Source organism: Cupressus sempervirens, chromosome 8 (genome assembly GCF_028749045.1).
Source record: "Cupressus sempervirens isolate cs-2001-9-10 chromosome 8, ASM2874904v1, whole genome shotgun sequence".
Lineage (NCBI taxonomy): Eukaryota > Viridiplantae > Streptophyta > Pinopsida > Cupressales > Cupressaceae > Cupressus > Cupressus sempervirens.
Window position 1 is genome coordinate 661,603,049 of NC_143125.1, and position 19,311 is coordinate 661,622,359.

The 19,311-nt window shown below is 32.6% G+C and overlaps 1 pseudogene; it reads right to left on the reverse strand.

Annotated features, from left to right (window-relative positions):
* Nucleotides 1-444: 444 nt before the first annotated feature.
* LOC149544187 (protein DETOXIFICATION 32 pseudogene) lies at nt 445-2,999 on the reverse strand (annotated as a pseudogene).
* Between the last annotated feature and the right edge of the window lie 16,312 nt (nt 3,000-19,311).

Consider the following 19,311-nt stretch of genomic DNA (forward strand, 5'->3'; position numbering starts at 1 on the left):
AGCTCACTCGGCATCCATTGGTGCCGAGCATTTCCTGTGCAAGTGCCGAGCTCCTCTTTGTGTCGAGTTCACTCGGCACCTTCTTGTGCCGAGCAAGTGCCAAGTAATTCTAGCACTTGACACCTTCCTATGCCGAGCACTTTTCTTCAAGTGCCGAGCAACCTGCCACTCGGCACCATCAAGTGCCGAGTAAAACTGGCACTCGGCACCTTCATGTGCCGAGCAACTTTTAAGTGCCGAGTGAAGTTTTTATGGTTATGATTGTGAGTTTGAGTTTAAATTTTAATCTATATTTCTCACAATATTGATAATGTACCATGATAGATTTGATGTAATAGCTGCTCCAACTAGACCTAAACCCACTTGGAAGATTAATAACCAGCTCAGAAATGCGTGAAATATCAATACAGTCAAGGCAATCCAAGCCATTACCATGACTTTTCTCTATGCTTGAAGAAACTTTTGCATTGGGAAACCTAATGCATAGGAAAACAGTTTAGGTAGCATCCAAAGTGCATATTCTCCTGATAGATCAGCTACATCCTCCTCCTGCCCTAGTAGCTTCAGGATTGGAGTTGCAAATATGTAAATAGAACTCAAAGGAACTGCTGTAGCCAGTAATATTAACCATGAACGCTGCAAATACACTCCAAGCATTTCAAGATTTCCTGCTCCAACAGCCTGACCACAGAGGGTTTCCAATGCACTACCCATTCCCAGCTGTACACAAACCGGTTGGGATTTTTTCCATGATGAATTTAACTAAAAAGGATATGGTTTCGGGCATTGCAACAAACTCATAGATGCATTCGACTGTATTGAACTAAGTAGAAAGTTTGGTTTTGAAAATGCCATATGGTGGAACGGATTCACTATTTGAAAAGTGTATAACCGAGTTAAAAGATAAAACAGGAATGATTGAAAAAGAAGTGTGAAAATTCTATAAAAAAGTAAAAAATAGAACAAGAGTGATTGAAAAAGAAGTGTATTGTAATATGAATTAAATTAAAGAGAAAAAAATTATATGAAAAAAATAAATTATTTAAATATATATTAGATCATAAAGTTTCTAAACTTTTATATCAATTGAAGTATTTAAATTTTCATTTCTATTATTCTCACTTAAATATAAAGTAATGAGTGAACTGTTTCATTCATTTACATAAGAATGGATTCTTGTGAACTATTATTTATGAAATATAAATCAATAAATTTGACTTGAAAAGTAAGTAATTGAATCTTGAATGCAATATCACTATATTCAAATCTAATTTTCAATATTGTAAAATTCTAAAAATATTTCTTTTTATATAGATTATTTTTTCTTATTCTCATTTGTATATAGTCTTATTGTTGATTAATATTAATAACTAAGACACTTACATACTTTGCATTAATTATTATCCCTTAAATAAAATTAGATTTTACTATTTCAATTGATTTGATTTCATCTGATTTTAGAATCATTTTAAATATATTAAAATATTTTAAAAATCTCTCAATCGATTGATAATAACCCTCAACCATCTGATTTTAGCAATTCAAAAACTAAAATGATTAAAATAACCGCTTCTACCATCTAATAAGGAGATGAATCACTGGGCATCAACATTTTCCTTTTCAAATATTTACTTTCTGAACGAGAAAGTATATGTTAAATGTACCACTGCTGTGATTGTTGTCATCTACTCTTCATTGTCTAACCTCTTTCAATCCAAAAGATATGCATAATAAATAACTGATTAACATGGCTCATGCTTTTCCTTTCACAATGTGATCATGGAAAATATTTGGTTTACCTTGCAACAATACCAACCACTTTTAAAAATTAATAATAAATAATCCAGGACCTATTTTAAAAAATTGTTCAAGGTTAAAACGTATCACAATATTTCCAAATAAGACAGGGACTTCACTATTTATTAATTCTTTATTTAAGTTAAAATAAATAATTATCCAACAAAAATCTAAGATCGGTTATTCAGAAATCAGCCTGTATTTTTAATTAACTAAAAATAAAAAATATTATATTCTGATTTTTTAATTAACTATATGGATAGGCCTTCAACAATGGCAGTAGAGTATATAGAAGGCCTGCAATAGATTTGGGAAACACTCTTTAGGTCATGGATCTCAGCTGGGAGGTCTAAGATTAATATGGGTTCCTGCCCATTACTAAATGTCTTATGATAATGTGGAGACATTATTTACATGCATTTTTCGAAATACAATAATACAATTTAGAAATTGAAAAGATAACATTTATTCTAATCCCTGCAAAGATAACTGACAAAAATCCCATTACTACTCTACATATTCCAATAAAGAACGGTTGATGTCATGTTGAAAGTTTCTTATTATAATTTCCTCACTGTACTTACTCTGCTCCCACTCAGACAAAGAATGAACAGTAAGAAAGGATGATTGTAGATTGACTACAAGTCATCTCTTTCCTTCTTTGTAAGGCTTTAGAATACTCAAACACATTTTTCTACTATTTTAGATTCTTACCAAATCTACAAACAACTGCCTTCCAATATTCTTCACCAATCAAATCTACTTGTTATTATCTTATATCAGCAAGTATAAAATACCCAACATATATAGATTTAAAACATAGACAATTTTCTTGTATCTCAGGAAAACAAATGTTGCATTAGATAAGGAAACATTCTAGTTACCAAGAGTCCAAAAGGCAGGAATCCAATAACACTGCCTTGAATCGACACAGCTGCCAACTCAACATTACCCAAGTGGCCTGCACATATTGCGGTGATTAACATCATTGAATATGAACAGACTCTGGTAAAAATGGCAGGCCCTGCAATTTTCAACAATTTCTTTGACTCCCTCAAACTCTCTTTCATCAACTGTTCGAAACTAAAAATACTATCCAATTCTGTTAAAATTACACTCTCCCTGCCACTATTTTCATGATGAGTAATATCATTATTTTGCTCATCTTCCTTCAACAATGGTGAAGTAAGACCATCAGCCATGATTACAAGCAGAGAGAATCATGCAACTTTTTTCATGTTCTTATGTTCCAGTCTAAACTGAGATTTGATTTAAGATATATATTTTCTCTACGGTCTTCGCTTTGAATGACAGATGAACGTTAGTATAGATCAACGTGAAAAATAGAGTTGGTCACGTATAATATAAAATATTATCACAGTTATAATTCCACACGAAATGAACGGTTTCCAAAAGACTTCAACATCCATGAATATAAATATTTTGATTTTTCTACGCGGTGGAACTTCAATGTTTTGATATGAGCACTTGAGCGTATTTCAATAGTTGTGAGAGAACTTCTAAGATCATTTAATAGATTATAATTGAGGGAAATAATATCAACACATTGAAATATTATTAATAATAAAAAATGTATAGATTCAAGTGTTGCACATAATATCTTTTTATTACAATTGGTTATGTAGATCAAAAGTTATTATAAAAATTGGTAGACATATTCTATGAAGTTTGTTAAGGCACTTTAAAGGAAATTATATAATATATTTCATTATGTTAATGCTGTCTAAAAATTTAAAAAGTTATATGGTTAAAAAGATGAAAAAAAAGGTATAAAAGAACTAAAATGGAGAGAAAGTGGATTTTCAAGCTTTACCTGGGTCATTTTCCAATTACTTTTGGAAGTCAAAATAAATGTACAGTTTTGGTGTCCATTGTAACCCACTTAGAACTTGAAAAGGAAAGAAACACATTTCAAGTTTTGCAAAACCAGTAACTATTTTGCAGATGTAAAGGCTAGGAATTTCTATTTTATAAAGCCTGTACAGGTAGAAATACATCAAAACACATAGTCCTAAGAATACATTACATTTTTGTATATTATACGTGTCTATGTTTGTATATATGCATAACTATAGTTTAATATACATATATTAATATAGATATATGCATTATAAATGCATGCCCCTCTCTTTCCCACTCACTCTCTCACATTTTCCTTCCCTTATTAGTGTCACTATCTATTATGATCCATACTAATCTTTCTTGATCTTTATCTCATCTCTCTCTCCCTCTCTCTTTAGTTTTCCTCATCTTAAACTCCTCTTCTCTTTATTTTCCTCCTTCCCTAGCCCTGCACCCTCTCTCTAATAATAATAATAATAATAATAACTAATAGTATATTATAATACATTAGAATATATATAATATTATCAATATTTAATTAAATAGTACATAATAATATTACACTATATTGAAACTTGTGTGTGTGTGTATATATATATATAAAAGAATATAAGAGGCCAAGGGCATATATTAAAAATAAAAATGTACAGTCCAATTGGTATTGAAAGGACAAAGTTGGGTGATAGTCCTTTAGTTTAGTTCAAATTTACAAATAGGTCCAAATATCCAAGAATCATAATTTTCCAATTCACAAATAAATCCATTTTTTGTCTTGAAGTACCTAAAAGCCACATAATACTAAACAAATAACCCAACTCATGTTTTACAGTTAGGGAACTAGAAACCTTTACAATAGATGTTTTTGCAATGAAATAGTAACAAAAGCTTCTAGGAGCTATAAACAAGGTATTGAAGAGCATATCCCATAAAGCTTTAAAGAAGACTTAAACATGAAAATATGTATCAAGTCAGAAAACAACATCACACCCATAGCTGAATAATATCATTTCATAATAACATCTTCAATACAACTTAAATGCCCAATAGACCAATACATTCAAACTAATAGGGAAATCCTTGTATCTATTCAAACATGCAACGAAATAATGATAAAGGAGATTCCATCTTGTTTCAGGATAAGAAGATAAAGACTGAAATAAACAAACAATAGTTAGTCTTCTGGCATGTAAGACAGAGATGGGGGATGCTCTACCTTGTAGATATCTTCTACTTTAGGCAACAGGAGTTCTAGAGCCATTCCAAGATTACTTCATTATCATTTACCCAAGTCCCAATGAACTCCTTAGCTACACATTATTCTAACTAGTTTCTTGCCCCAGTTCTTTATACATGCAAAAAAGTAGGGGAGAAAACATACATTCCTTTGAATGATGGGGAACCACTCCTAAACTTAGCTGGATCACAGGAAGTCAAAATTGAGAAGAGAAAGACTAATTATTTGCCAAGTTGGGGAATGTTATTATGGCATGGTGACACATCAAAAGATCCTCTCTCAAGTTGGTTATAACCTTCTCCAAATTGCCCAAATACTCAGGTTTAAAGAGGCACCTGACCATAATATTCATGCTACCCTTTTCTATTTCTACCAGGCTTGCCGTGGCTTTGAACATAGCTGAGATATCACTGAGTACACAATACCGGTTGATATTCATAATGAATTCGTTATCTAGAATTCTAAAGACAACCCTAACTACTAAAATATGTGTATTAAGAAGGACTTCTTTAAGACAAATTCCCATGATAGGCTCATCAAAGACAACATGGCTAGGGGGACCCTTGAGTTTAATGATGGTATCCATTTTGAAGCCTGCCTAGAGACCATATGTTTTCTATTTATTTAAAGCTTAAATCCAACTTTTCAGTACCTACTTGGCATTATACATTCCTTCAGACCTTTGCCTTACATTGTGACAAAAGGTGAAGCCAAAATAGGTTGAAACCTAAATAAAACATAACACACAGGGATAAAACTAGAGAAATTACCCAGATCTACTGAGCCTAAAAAATATATGTTTTTACAAATTTTCAACTTACTGATGAGCCATCCATCATACTGAAAAACATAGCAGGGGACGAGTATTGAAAAAAATATTGAATCCAAACCTTCAATACGAATTCCCATAATGCAATAATTAGAGTGCAGATAAGACTAGATTCACACATGACATTTAATTTCAATAAAGAGAAGGCACCATACTAAAATCCTTGATAGAAAATATTCTAAAAAGCCCATCAATATTTGTATTAGATTTTAAAGTGTCGCAAGTTCCATTTTTGTATTCAAATTTGAGAATATCATGACATTACTACCATACTGAACTCAACATATTCTTCCTAACACAGTATCTAATATATGAAGAGTTTTAATAGTAAAAATTGACCAGAAAAAACTCGAGAGGCTGAGGCCTGACCAAAATCTTACCATATTATTTTAACTTTTGGTGATTCAAGAAGTATCTATATGACCCTTATATAAACATTTAATAGCATAGACTAGAACCTAGACCCAACCCTACATTTCACAGTTAAATATTGATAATGATAGGGGCATACCCCTAACTACCACAAAAATTGGAGGATGGAATTGCGTAACTAATTCAAGCCACCGCTAGTCCCTTGCCCTAGCCGACCCCTCCAGAGTGTTTGTTTGCTGATGTTCCCTCTCCATCTGTCTTAATTTTCAGCTTGCCTGGGCAAATTTCTTCCTCTTATTCATCCACTTCGTCCTCGGAATCAAGAATTAACACATTTAATGTAGATTTGGGACATCTTCATATCCTTCTACACCTTCTTCCTTTAGGTACTTGTCAAACCAATTCGGGTCATCTGGGTGCCTAACATGGAAGAGATCTAGCAAGAAATTGAGACTCCTAATTCGGATCTTTGTTTTCTCCCAAAAGGTTCCCCAGTCAGCTATAGCCAGGATAGAGAACTTTGGGACTGGTTACCAATTAGCCTCTTTGTCAAATGTTTTCGCTCTTGGGGCTGTGAGATTTGAGTCAATGTTTCTCAAGATTGTATCCATGTTAACCAAATAGTTCTTGTGGAACAAGTTCTTGCATAGACTCTTAACCACTTCCCTATCCCTTTCTAAGACCATGGTAATTGCTTGGAACATCGAGGTGATATCAGAATCCACCCACGTTCTGTTAGTGTTCTCCACACATTCTTCCCCAAATATCCTCATGATGACATCCATTAAAATGAAATGGGAAAAACACATAATACCTCTATGTTTCTCTTTGGTGACAAAATCCTTAACTTCCATCTGATGCTTCTTTCCTTTGGAAAAAGAGGGGTAAAAATTTATTAAGATAGAAAGGAATACAACAAGGAGAGCTCAACAAGGAGCTCGATCCTGAGCAACAAGATCATCAAATTCTTGGACCATCTTAAAGGAAAGTTGCCCCCATCCATAATATTCCAACCCGGATCATGACTAGAAGCCCATTTGGCTAAACAATCAACAGCTCTGTTCCATTCACGAGGAATATAAGTGAACCTAAGGAACTGAAAAGAGGTAGAGAAGAGAATAATTTGATTAACAACAGTGGCCAGCTGCCAACTAACATCCTCAAGCTCCTACGAGGAAAGCAAGTTCACCACCACTTGGGAATTAGACTCACAGATAATCTTACTCCATCCCTGAAAGCAACACTATTCCACAACATATAAAATAGCCCGAGCTTCCATGAGATTGTTAGTGTAATCACCCTTATGAACTGAGAAAAGGAATTTAACATCACCAGAACTACAACGAGCCATCTGATGCTTCTTTCCTTACCTTTGTAAGATGGTATGCATTTTTTCTCCCTTTGTGTTCAAAGACTAAATGTTCTTGTTAGAAAAGAAAGGATATAGAAAATGGAAGGGATGAATTTCATAAAATAGAAATTAAATCCTCTCACTTGCATCATAATGATGAAAAGATACCTTTAATTACATATAGGAGAGATGAATTAAAAGTAGTAATAAAAGCTCTATTGTGGCCTTGATCTCCTATCTTATGGGGACTTGGAGAATACAACAAAGATCATAAGTCATAGGAGAGTGAGTACTGCCATGTTCTACTAGGTTCATAGGACAACCTCATAATTAATAAAAAAGGAGGGGGGAAAGGGGGCGGGTGGGTGGTTGGAGGGCACGATTTAAACTAAGTCCCTATGATGCTAGAAATGTGTTAATATGTAAGTTGGGTAACTCATTAACCTAATTATTTCCCTCGTGGTATATGTGATTAAAAAATAGTCTTTTAATTTTTTTAACAAAGTTTTAAGGCTTTAGCCAAATTTTCATCTAGCCTCTAGCTAGATAGGGACCCCTTTCTAAGAGCATTTATGATTATAGTATAGTCACCTTTTGTTTCCATATTTTTAATATTGAGAGATTGACTTATTTATAGGCCTTCTACTAAAGAAGATAACTCTACCTAGTTGTTAGTAGCTTCTATATATTTAGATATACTTTCCACTTCCTTCCCTTGATCATTAGAGATGTTACATCCTATAATTGCTAACCCAAGATTTCCCTAGAAGCTCCATCAAAGTTGAGCTTAAACCATCCATCTTTTGAAGGCATCTATACACATTCTTTTCTTATAAGTTTAACCAATGACCCCCCTACTCCTATGAAAGTGACATTTTTAAAGCAATTCATTTACCTCACATTTTTTCATCCCACTTAGTTATCATATCTGATTTAACTTGAGAATTAAGTAGTCTCTTGTTGGAAAGTTCAATGATTGTAGATTTAATCTTGATCTTGAGTTGAGAAGAAGGCATATGTTTCTCTTGGAAGATTCTCCTATTCCTCTACTTCCATAGTTCCCATAGTCCACTATGGAAGGGGAGGAAACCCAAATACTATGGTAGATAGTGTTAGATTTGAGTGAAGGCTAAGAGGAGAGAATACTCATAATAGAGCTAAGGAAAGCCATACTAACACCTAGTTGTAGGAAAAGTCATTGCCACTATGAACTTGTATACGAACATTGAAGAAAAAGATGATATGAATCTAAGAAGAGATTATAAATACCCATATTTCCATTTAGAGACATATTCACTATCTTTACTACCATCCCAAATTAGGAGGTACATACCTCCTTTGAAGCAGATATTCCAAGATTGAAGGATGGATTTGAGAAGGGACTTCTTTGCCAAGGGGAGAGAGCTTCAAAGTCAAAGTCTCTCCAGTTCCAATTCATTCCACTCTCTTCAAAGACTATATAGTCACTGACCCTTGAACCCTACTTGGCTTCTAGATAAGATTTTTTTTTACCAAGGGAAGGATTATGGAATCTAGGGCCCTATAGCTACCCCATGAGTCATCCCAAAATAAGGCTTCTCTGCTATCTATAAGTCTCCGAGAATGTTTATCTTGAATGATAGGTCTACATTTCAATAAGAAGTTCCAAAATGTCAATCCTCTAAGAGGATTAATTTCTCTAAAAATATTATAGGATTTGGGGAGGATAAATATTTATTGGATAAGGTTTTAACCCACTTAAGATTAGGCGATCTAATCATCTGACATAACAATCTTTCCCTTAAGGAAAGAAATTTAAGCTTGATGTTTTTAATGCTCACCCTAGCCGTGTCTTTAGATATATAGACCTGGTCCCATGAAAGTAGTGAGAACTTCTTCTTGTCTATAGTAGCTTGCTAGAAAAAGTCCTTAGGTGCCCATTTATGTTGTTCAAATTATTTGTTGGAAGTTCTAAACAAGAAAATTGATAGATAGGCAGGGCTAACAGAACCAGAGAAATCATTTTCTTCTTGCCCACTAATGACAACCACTTTCCTTTCTATCTAGCCATCTTTAACTTAATTTTCTCCACTAATGGTTCCCATAATTTAGAGACATTTTGACCCAAATTAAGAGCAAGCCCTAGATATCTATGTTGGATACAATTGATTAATTGTGTATTATCTTTAGTCTTACACAAATGTCATATCATTATCAGTCAGTGCATGCTGAGCTCACTCGGGCAATGAAGATAGTTTTCTATGTCTACTGAGCATTCCTATGTTTTCCTAGTTTAGAAGGTAGTGTCTACTGAGTTCATTCAGGCATCAAAGGAAAGAAACTTTATAGAGGATGAGTGTTAACTGAGCTCACTTAGTTAATGAAAGAAATGTTGGATGGAACTAGTGTTAAATGAACTCACTTGGTTACCAAATGATCTTCATGAATACGCATTGTTAACCGAGTTCACTTGGTTAACATAGAAAAATCGTTTCTAAGTTAGTGCCTAGAAAGTAGGGTGGGCTAACAAAGGATTTTCTTATTTTGGCATATTGAGTTTAATTAATTTATCTATTGGTTCTAGCCGACTGAGGTGATAAATATTAGTTATTCTAAGTTGTATATGAGCCAACTTGACAATATGAATGATATAAGTATAAGGTCAAGTTGAGAATTTGAAAGTGTGAAAAAAGTGTGAATGCATGGAAGAGTTTGAAGATCTAATGATGCAGTAAGGAAGTGAATCAAAAGGATAAGCATAATATCTTTATGAAGCTAAAAATAATATATTCAATTAGGAAGGATCAAGTACAAGCTAGAACAAAGATCTATAATCAAGAATTTAGCATCATAAATTAGGTCATGTCATTGTTACTCTCTAACCATTAGTAGTGATCTAAATCTCTTAATAGAAATGGCTTAAGAACTATTTGTAAAACCTCTAATAAGGTGGTAGTTCTATTAAATTGTCTAGACACCTTTAACAAGGCCACTCCTAATAGGGTGATTAAATCCTTTAATAGGAGCACACCTAATAGTGTGTTTTGTAACATTTAATAGGGTTGGCTCCTAACAGGGCTCACTTCAAAAGAGTGAAAATAGTAACTAGTTACAATTGGTGGTTTTTCCAAATTGGATTTCTACGTTAAATCCTAGTGCCAAATTTGTTCATGCTATTTTATTTTATGTTTTTGATATAAGTTAAAGTAATGAATTAATCATAGATAACATATAAGATTGTCATGTTAAGTACTTACTGATCATATTCCAAATTTATCGAGTTACAACATTTTATTTGTGTTTGCCAAGCATTAGCAGTATTTAGTTTTCAGAGTTTATTTTGTATTGACATCTAAAGAGATCTAGGATATATTTTAGTGGTAACTAATTCACCCCTCCCCTCTCAGTTACTCCTCTTATATTTCAAACAATTAGTATCAGAGCACTTGGTACTTGTAGAGAAGGTTTCAAGGACCTAAGCTAAAGATCAAGATATCCTATAGAAGAGAGATTCCCAAGTTGAATAGAGATAATTTTGTAGTATGGCAAGGACTTATGAGATAATATTTAGCTACTATTAGTGATTTAGGTTTTAAATATCTTGATGTTAAATAGAAGACTCCTAAGAACATTATCAGTTGAAGATATTACTGAAAAGAAGAATCATAACATCATGATGATTGATATTGAATCTACTCTCAGTTATGCTGAATTTGATGAAGTAAAATATTGTAAAATAGTTCATGAAATTTGGACAAAACTAAAAGAAATTTATGGAGAGATGACAATGTAAGAATAGCTAAGGTTGAAAGTCTTAGAGGTCATTTTGATTAGATGAAAATGAGAGAAGATGAGAATATTGCAAAATATATAGAAAGAATCAAAGCAAGTGTGAGTGCAATCAAAGAATTTGGAGGAGACATTCAAGAAAAAATAGTTGTAAGCAAGGTACTTATAACTCTTCTTCCTATTTATACAATTAGAGTGTCTACTATTCAAGAGATGGGATGTGATCTAAATAATAAAATATCTTTAGATGCTCTAGTTGGAAGATTGATATCTTTTGAGTTAGACAACTTTGATAACTATGTTCCTAGTTAAAAAGTTATTGAGTCTGCATTTGAAGCCAAACTCTCACTGAAGAAAAGAGTAAGAAATCAAAGTCCAGTTAATTAGGAAGTGAAGAAGAAATAGAATAAAATTTAGACAATGATCTTGAAGTTGTTGAAACCCTACTTGCAAGAAAGTATTCCAAAGGTAGAGGAAAGTACAAAGGTAAAGTTACTCTAATATGTTTTTCTTGTGAAGAAGTTGGTCACATTGTTGCAAGGTGTCCAAAAAAAGAAAATAAAGATGAAAATAAGAGAAATAAGCATGAAGGAAAGAAGGATTCCAATAACTACAATAACTACAAGGACAAAGGTAAGAAACCTCATTTTATGGCTAAAGATTCTAATAACGTTGAAGATGAAATGGTGCTTATTGTTGTAAAGGATGAATTTGATGAAGAAGAAGATAAAATGACATTTGTCATGTTAGCAAAAATGATACATGGATTATTGATAGTGGTTGTTCACATCATATGATTAGAGACAAAATAAAATTTGAGCACATGGAATACTATGATGGAGGTAGTGTGAGATTTTGAAACAATGAACCTTGTAATATAAAAGGAAAAAGATGTATTTTTTTGACAAAGAAACTTATATATGACAATGCTTATTGGGTTGAAGGACTAAAGCATAATCTATTTAGTGTGGCACAATTGAATGACATTGGATTCAAGGTAGAATTAATGGATGGATAGGCCAAACTACTAGATGGAAAATGAAATGTGGTTGGATATGGCAAGCAAACAAAAGGTAATCCATTTTATCTTGATCTCAGTGAAAGTTCATGTTTTAATGCTGAAGTAAAAGAAAGATGGTTATGGCACAAAAGATTATGTCATGTAAACTTTGATAATCTAGTTAAGATAATCAAACATAAAAGAGCAAGAGGTATTCCTAGTTTGAAGAAGCCTGATATGGGTCTATACAAAAATTGCCAAATTGGTAAGATGGGAATGACTACTTTTAAAAGAAAGAATTATCAGTTAGGAGAAGTCTTAAAACTTATGCATACAGACTTATGTTGACCTATTGGAATAGAATGTTACAGTGGAGAAATTTTTTTCATTCTTTTTGTTGATGATTATTCTAGAGTGATCACTATAATGTATATAAAAGAAAAATCTAAGACTTTTCAAAAATTCAAATGGTGTCTGGCAAGAGTAGAAAAAAAAACTAGAAAGAGATTGAAATATTGAAGATTAGATGAAGGTGGTGAATTCATCTCCAATGAATTCAATATTTTTTGCATTGAAAGAGGTATCAAAAGATAAGTATCAACCCCTGATACTCCTCAGTAGAACGGTATAGCTGAAAGAAGAAATAGATCCATCATGGATTGTACAAGAACACTGATGATTGAAAATAATGTTGCAATCAAATACTAGAACGAAGCTATTAGTACTGCAATTCATACCTTGAATAGAGTATAGTTGAAGAAAGATTCAAATCAAACTCTAAGTTATCAACTATGTTATGGCTACAAACCAAATGTAAGTTACTTGAAAGTATTTGGTAGAAAATGTTATATCTTGAAAGAATCTAGAAAAGGAAAATTTGATGTCAAGGGTGATGAAGGCATATTTTTAGGATACTCCTGTAGAAGCAAAGCATACAAATTTTTGAAATTGTCTACTCATAAAATCATAGAAAGTGCACATGGGAGAATTGATGATTTTGTAGAAAAGAGTGAAGAAGAAAGCAACAAAGAGCCAGAGGGATTTGTTTACTATGAACCTGATACCTTACCAAATCTATCTAAGGAAACTTTGCCCCTTGAGTCCCCAAAATCACCAGAATATTTACTGAGTTCCACATAATGCAACCCAAGTTACAGTCTAAAGGACCCAAGTCACAGTTAGAACCTTCCAAGCTAGTTTAAACTAAGTTTGACAGACCCAAGTCACAGATAGTAGGACCCAAGCTTGGTATTGGAGTTCATGATTAAGATATTGAAACTCATTCCAAATCCAAAGAACCTATGTTAGCAAGATATGTCAAAAGGTATCATGCACCTAATTAGATCATTGGAGATAAATATAATGGAACAATGACAAGAAGAAAATTAAAAGGTACATGTTTTCTTGCTGAATTTGAACCTAGAAATGTTAAAGATGCTCTAGATAATAAAAGTTGGGTCAAAAAAATGAATAGAGAAATAGAACAAATAGAGAAGAAGGAAACCCAAACTCTCATTCCTAGACCCAAAGATAAAAATATAATTGGCACTAAATGGTTGTTTAGAAACAAGCTAAATGAAGATGGAAAAGTTGTCAAAAACAAAGCAGACTAGTGTGCAAAGGCTATTCTCAAAAAGAAGGTATTGATTATGGTGAAACTTTTTCTCTTATTGCAAGATTAGAAGGTGTTAGAACTCTACTAGAATATGTAGCACAATAAGGATTTAAAGTGTATCAAATGGATGTTAAATCTATATTTTTGAATGAAATTCTTGATAAGGAAGTCTACATTGAATAACCAAAAAGTTTTGTAGATACTAAGAAAAGGGACATGGTTTGCAAATTTCACAAAGCATTATACGGTCTCAAGCAAGCTCCTACAAGTTGGTATGAAAGATTTCATAATTACTTGATATAGTTTGGCTTTCAAAGAACAAATGATAACAATATTCTATATATCAAAGAAAGACCAGACAAGAAGATTGTGTTGGCAGAAATATTTGTTGATGATAACTTATTCATAGGAAATGATGACTTATGCAAAGTATTTTTAAAAGAAATGAGTAAATAATCTAAGATGTCTATGTTTGGAGAGATAAAATTCTTTGTTGGATTGAAAATTTACTCAATCCAAATATATCAAGGAGACACTAAAAAAGTTTGGAATAGAAGACTCAAGACTGGTTGGAACCCCTATTTGTATTGGACATAAGATTTCCAAAAATGATGATTCAAAGGAAGTAGATTAGGCCACATATAGATCAATGATTGGAAAATTGCAGTATGTACTGTACACAAGGCCTAATATTGCATTAGTAGTTGGTATGGTGGCAACATTCTTAGCAAATCCTAGAGAAAATCACATGACGGTAATCAAGAGAATCATGAGATATTTGAAAGGTATTGAAGACTATGGCTTATGATACAAATTTGGAGGCAATTTGGACTTAAAGGTGTTCACTAATGCTGATTGGGTATGAAGTATTGATGATAGGAAGAGCACTAGTGGTGGAGCATTCTTTCTTCGTAAAAGACTAGTGTCTTAGACAAGAAACAAATAAAATTGCATCTCTCAATCCACAACAGAGGCAAAATATGTTATAGCAGTAGTTGATTGTTCTAACATTGTTTGGTTCAAAAAATTGTTGGAAGGAATGAAGATAGAGATCAAAGATCTAATATCCATATACTCTGATAATATCAGTGCAATCAATATATCAAAGAATCTAGTGATGCATACCAAAACAAAGCACATTGCAATAAAATATCACTTCTTAAGAGAATTGGTTCAAGATAAAGAAGTCAGATTGGAATATGTAAACACAAAAGAATAGATTGTAGACATATTCACCAAGCCATTACCTAAAGATGCATTTTTGTATTTAAGAGGTAATCTATGAGTCATTCCCCTATCTGAAGCTCCCTAAATAAAGTTTAGTGATACATCAACTAGAACCTATTGAAGATCCATCAGTTGGTACAATATTGACAAGGGCATATTGTAAGTGAATTTGTACTTAAGGTACATTGATACTAACAAAATTGTTGTCTTTGACATGTGTTGTCAAAGAGGGAGAAGTTTACTATCATATCTCATAAGAAAATTTAATTACAAGAAGAAGTTTTCTATAAGAAGGAGAAGTATGCTATCATAGAGATGTCTATGAGGGAGAATGAACTTGGCAGAAGTTTTTTGATAGAGAGAGAAACTTAAGATAGAAAGAGTTCATACTAACAAAAAAGTTCTCATAGATGTGAATTAGAATGAAACTAAGGATATGTTCCTTACTCTATTCTTGTTTCAAAAATTTCATTATGTTATGACACATTGTGTTTCCATCAATGCCAAAGAGGAAGATTGTTGGATACAATTGATTACTTGTGTATTGTCTTTGATATTACACAAATGTCATATCACTATCAATCAGTGTATGCCAAGCTCACTCAGGTAGTGAAGACAATTTTTTATGTCTACTAAGCATTCCTGTGTTTGCTTGGTTCAAAAGGAAATGTCTACCAAGTTCACTTAGGCGTCAAAGGAAAGTTTATAGAAGATGAGTGTTAAAAAAGCTCACTTGATTAATGAAGGAAATATTGAATGGAACCAATGTTAATCAAGCTCACTTGGTTAACATAAGAGAATCATTTCTGAGTTGGTGTCTATCGAGCAAGGTTGGCTAATGAAGGATTTTATTATTTTGGCATATTGAGTTTAATTAATTTACCTATTGGTTCTAGCCAACTGAGGTGATGAATATTAGTTATTCCAAGTTGTACATGAGCCAACTTGACAATATGAATGATATAAGTATAAGGTCAAGTTAAGAATTTGAAAATGTGAAAAATTGTGTGAATGCATGGAAGAGTTTGAAGATCTAATGATGTAGTAAGGAAGCAAACCAAAACAATAAGAAAAATATTTTTGTGAAGCTAAAAAAGATATATTTGATTAGGAAGGATCAAGTACAAGCCAGAACAAAGATCTATAATAAGAAATTTAGTTGCATCATAAATTAGGTCATCTCATTGTTACTCTCTAACCATTGTAATAGTGATCTAAATATCTTAATAGAGTTAGCTTAACAACTATATAAAACCTCTAACAAGGTGGTTGTTCTATTGAATTGTCTAAAGACCTCTAACAAGGCCACTCCTAATAGGGTGATTAAATCCTTTAATAGGGTCACACCTAACAGTGTATTTTTTAGCCTTTAATAGAGTTGGCTCCTAATATGGCTCATTTTAGAAAAAGTGAAAATAATAACTAGTTACAATTGGTGGTTTTCTCAAATTGGGTTTCTATGTTAAATCCTGGTGTCAAATTTGTTAATGCTATTTTCTTTTATGTGTTTGCATCTAAGTTAAAGTAATGATAATCAAAAATAACATCTAAGATTCGCATGTTAAGTACTTACTGAGCATATTTAGTCTTTACCAAGTTACAACATTATATGTGTGTTTGTCGAGCATCAACAGTATTTAGTTTTTAGAGTTTATTTTGTACTTACATCGAAAGGTATTTAGGATTTATTTTAGTGGTAACTGATTCACCCCTACCCTCTCAGTTACTCCTCTTATATTTCCAACAATCTATAGGATAGGGATCCCTTATTGAATCGAAGAATTTTATAGATTGATAACACTATATTGGGATCAATATTGAAGGAAAAATATTGAATTTGTCTTTGTTTACCACAAGGGATAGAGTACAATTAGAGTTGGTAGATACTAATGTGGTTAGCCCTATGCAAATTACTTCCATAGGATGAAGTACTTATTTTATGACCTTTTTTGATGATTTCAAGTATATAACATGGGTATATTTTTTGGAAAATAAATCTAAAGCTTTTAATAAGTTTTTAGAGTTTAAAACTCAAGCTAAATGATGAAGGGTGCTTCCCTTAATACCTAAACACATAACAAAAAAAGAAATAATTGCAATTTGTGACAACAAAATATGGGCTTGTTATTATTGCCAAAAATGTGGAATTATAGAATTTAGAATTTTAATATTCTAACCCACATGGGTACCTTCATTATAGTAATCTGCAAGACAAAGCTGTGAACTATCACCCAGATCTATCCTAGAGAATATTTGAGCATTTCTTAAATAGGCACTATTATGCTGCTTGGAAAGGTTCTAGACACTCAAACTTAATACCTAGGGTTGCCAGAACCTAAAAGTACATATACAATTGGGTAAATACATTTTTGACATTTATTTTGGAAGTTTTCACTAGGCCAAATTTAGAAGGTCATATCTCTTGGACCGTTGCTCCGATTAGCTATTATAACCACTTTTTGAAAGCCTCACTTTCTGATCTAGCAATGATGAATCATCTACTAGTTTCCATTTCCATTTTACTAGGTATTATTTATAAGTTCTAGTCCTTGTACTTTTCTGAACACAACTATTTAATATCTCCTCAATCTGCTTTGTAGTTGAACTAGCTATTGGAATACTCCATTGTGCTTCTGCAACTTTATCCTCATCACCTCCTTCATAAAATTTTTTCAAATCTGAAATGTTAAATATTGGTAAAATATTCAATTCAACATGCAACACCACTTCATAGACATTTCTAGAATCATGTCTTTTCACTACCTTGCATGGTCTAAACTTCTTCATTTTTAGCTTAAATATATACATGTATCCACTTAAAAATGATACTTTCTCAAACGAACCAAGACCTCATCTCCAATATGAAATTCTTTATACCTCCTTTTCACATCTTCCTTATCCTTGTATCATGTATTCATCTTTTTGTAATGTGTTTCCTCACCTCCTCATGGATTTTCTTCAAGTGTTCACCAAATTCTTGTGCTTCAACACTACTTATCTTTCATTTATCCAATTGCCTTAGTTTTGAATCATTTATGGGACTACTCCCATATATAATCTAGAATGGTGATTTACCAGTACTTTTATTCACACAATTATTATATGTAAATTTTTCCTATGATAAAATCATATCCCAACCTTTTAGCTTGTCTCCAACCAAACATCTCAACAAACTTCCCAAACTGTTATTCACAACCTTTATCTTTCCATCAATCTTTGGATGATGTGATGAATTGGACTTCAAATCCATCTTTAATTTCTTCCACAATGTACCCCAAAATTATCCAACAAATTTGGCATCTCAATTTGAAACTATATTCTTTCGTAGACCATGTAGTATCACCACTTCTCTAAAAAATAACTTTTCCACATGAACAATGTCACTACTCTTTTTGCAGGGAATGGATTGTGCCATCTTTGAAAATATGTCAACCACCACAAAATTAGAATCATCCTCTCACTGAGTCCATATTAATCCAAGAACAAAATCCATGGTGACATCTTCTCATTGCTTCTTTGGTACAAGTAATGTTTGATAAAACCTTAAATTCTACTTTACTCCTTTCTCCATATGACATACTTTGCAACTCTATAAAAACTTCTTTACATCTTACAACAATTGTGGCGAATAATAATTCTTAGCAACCAAAGCAATGGTTTTATCTCTACTATGCTTCTTCTTGATGAAATTCTCTCTCATGGAACTTCTTGGAATGCACAATTGGCTTTCTTTGAACAACATACCATCCTAGATTATGAAATCCAACCACTTTTCCCTATCAAGTGTAATGGGTTCTGCATAAGCCTTCCAAGCTTCACCAAAATCAAGATCCTCTAGATACAAATTATTGAGTTCCTTAAACCCAACCACCTCAAACTGTATCTTTGTTAGTAAAATCTATCTTCTACTAAGAGCAGCTGCCACTTTGTTAGACTTCCCACTCTTGTGTTTCAAAAGATATGTATAACTTTGCAAAAAATCAACCCACTTCAAATGCCTTTGGTTTAATTTTATTTGACTATTCAAATATTACAAAGCTTGATGATCAGTATAAAAAATAAATTCCTTAGGAAGAAGACAGTGTCTCCATTTTTTCAATGCCTAAACTATATCATAAAATTCTTGATCATAAACATAATATTTTCTTTTTTCATCATTCAATTTTTCACTAAAATAAGCAATAGGTTTGCCTTCTTGGCCCAAAACAACTCCTATTGCAGTACCACTAGCATTACAATTTACTTGAAACACCTT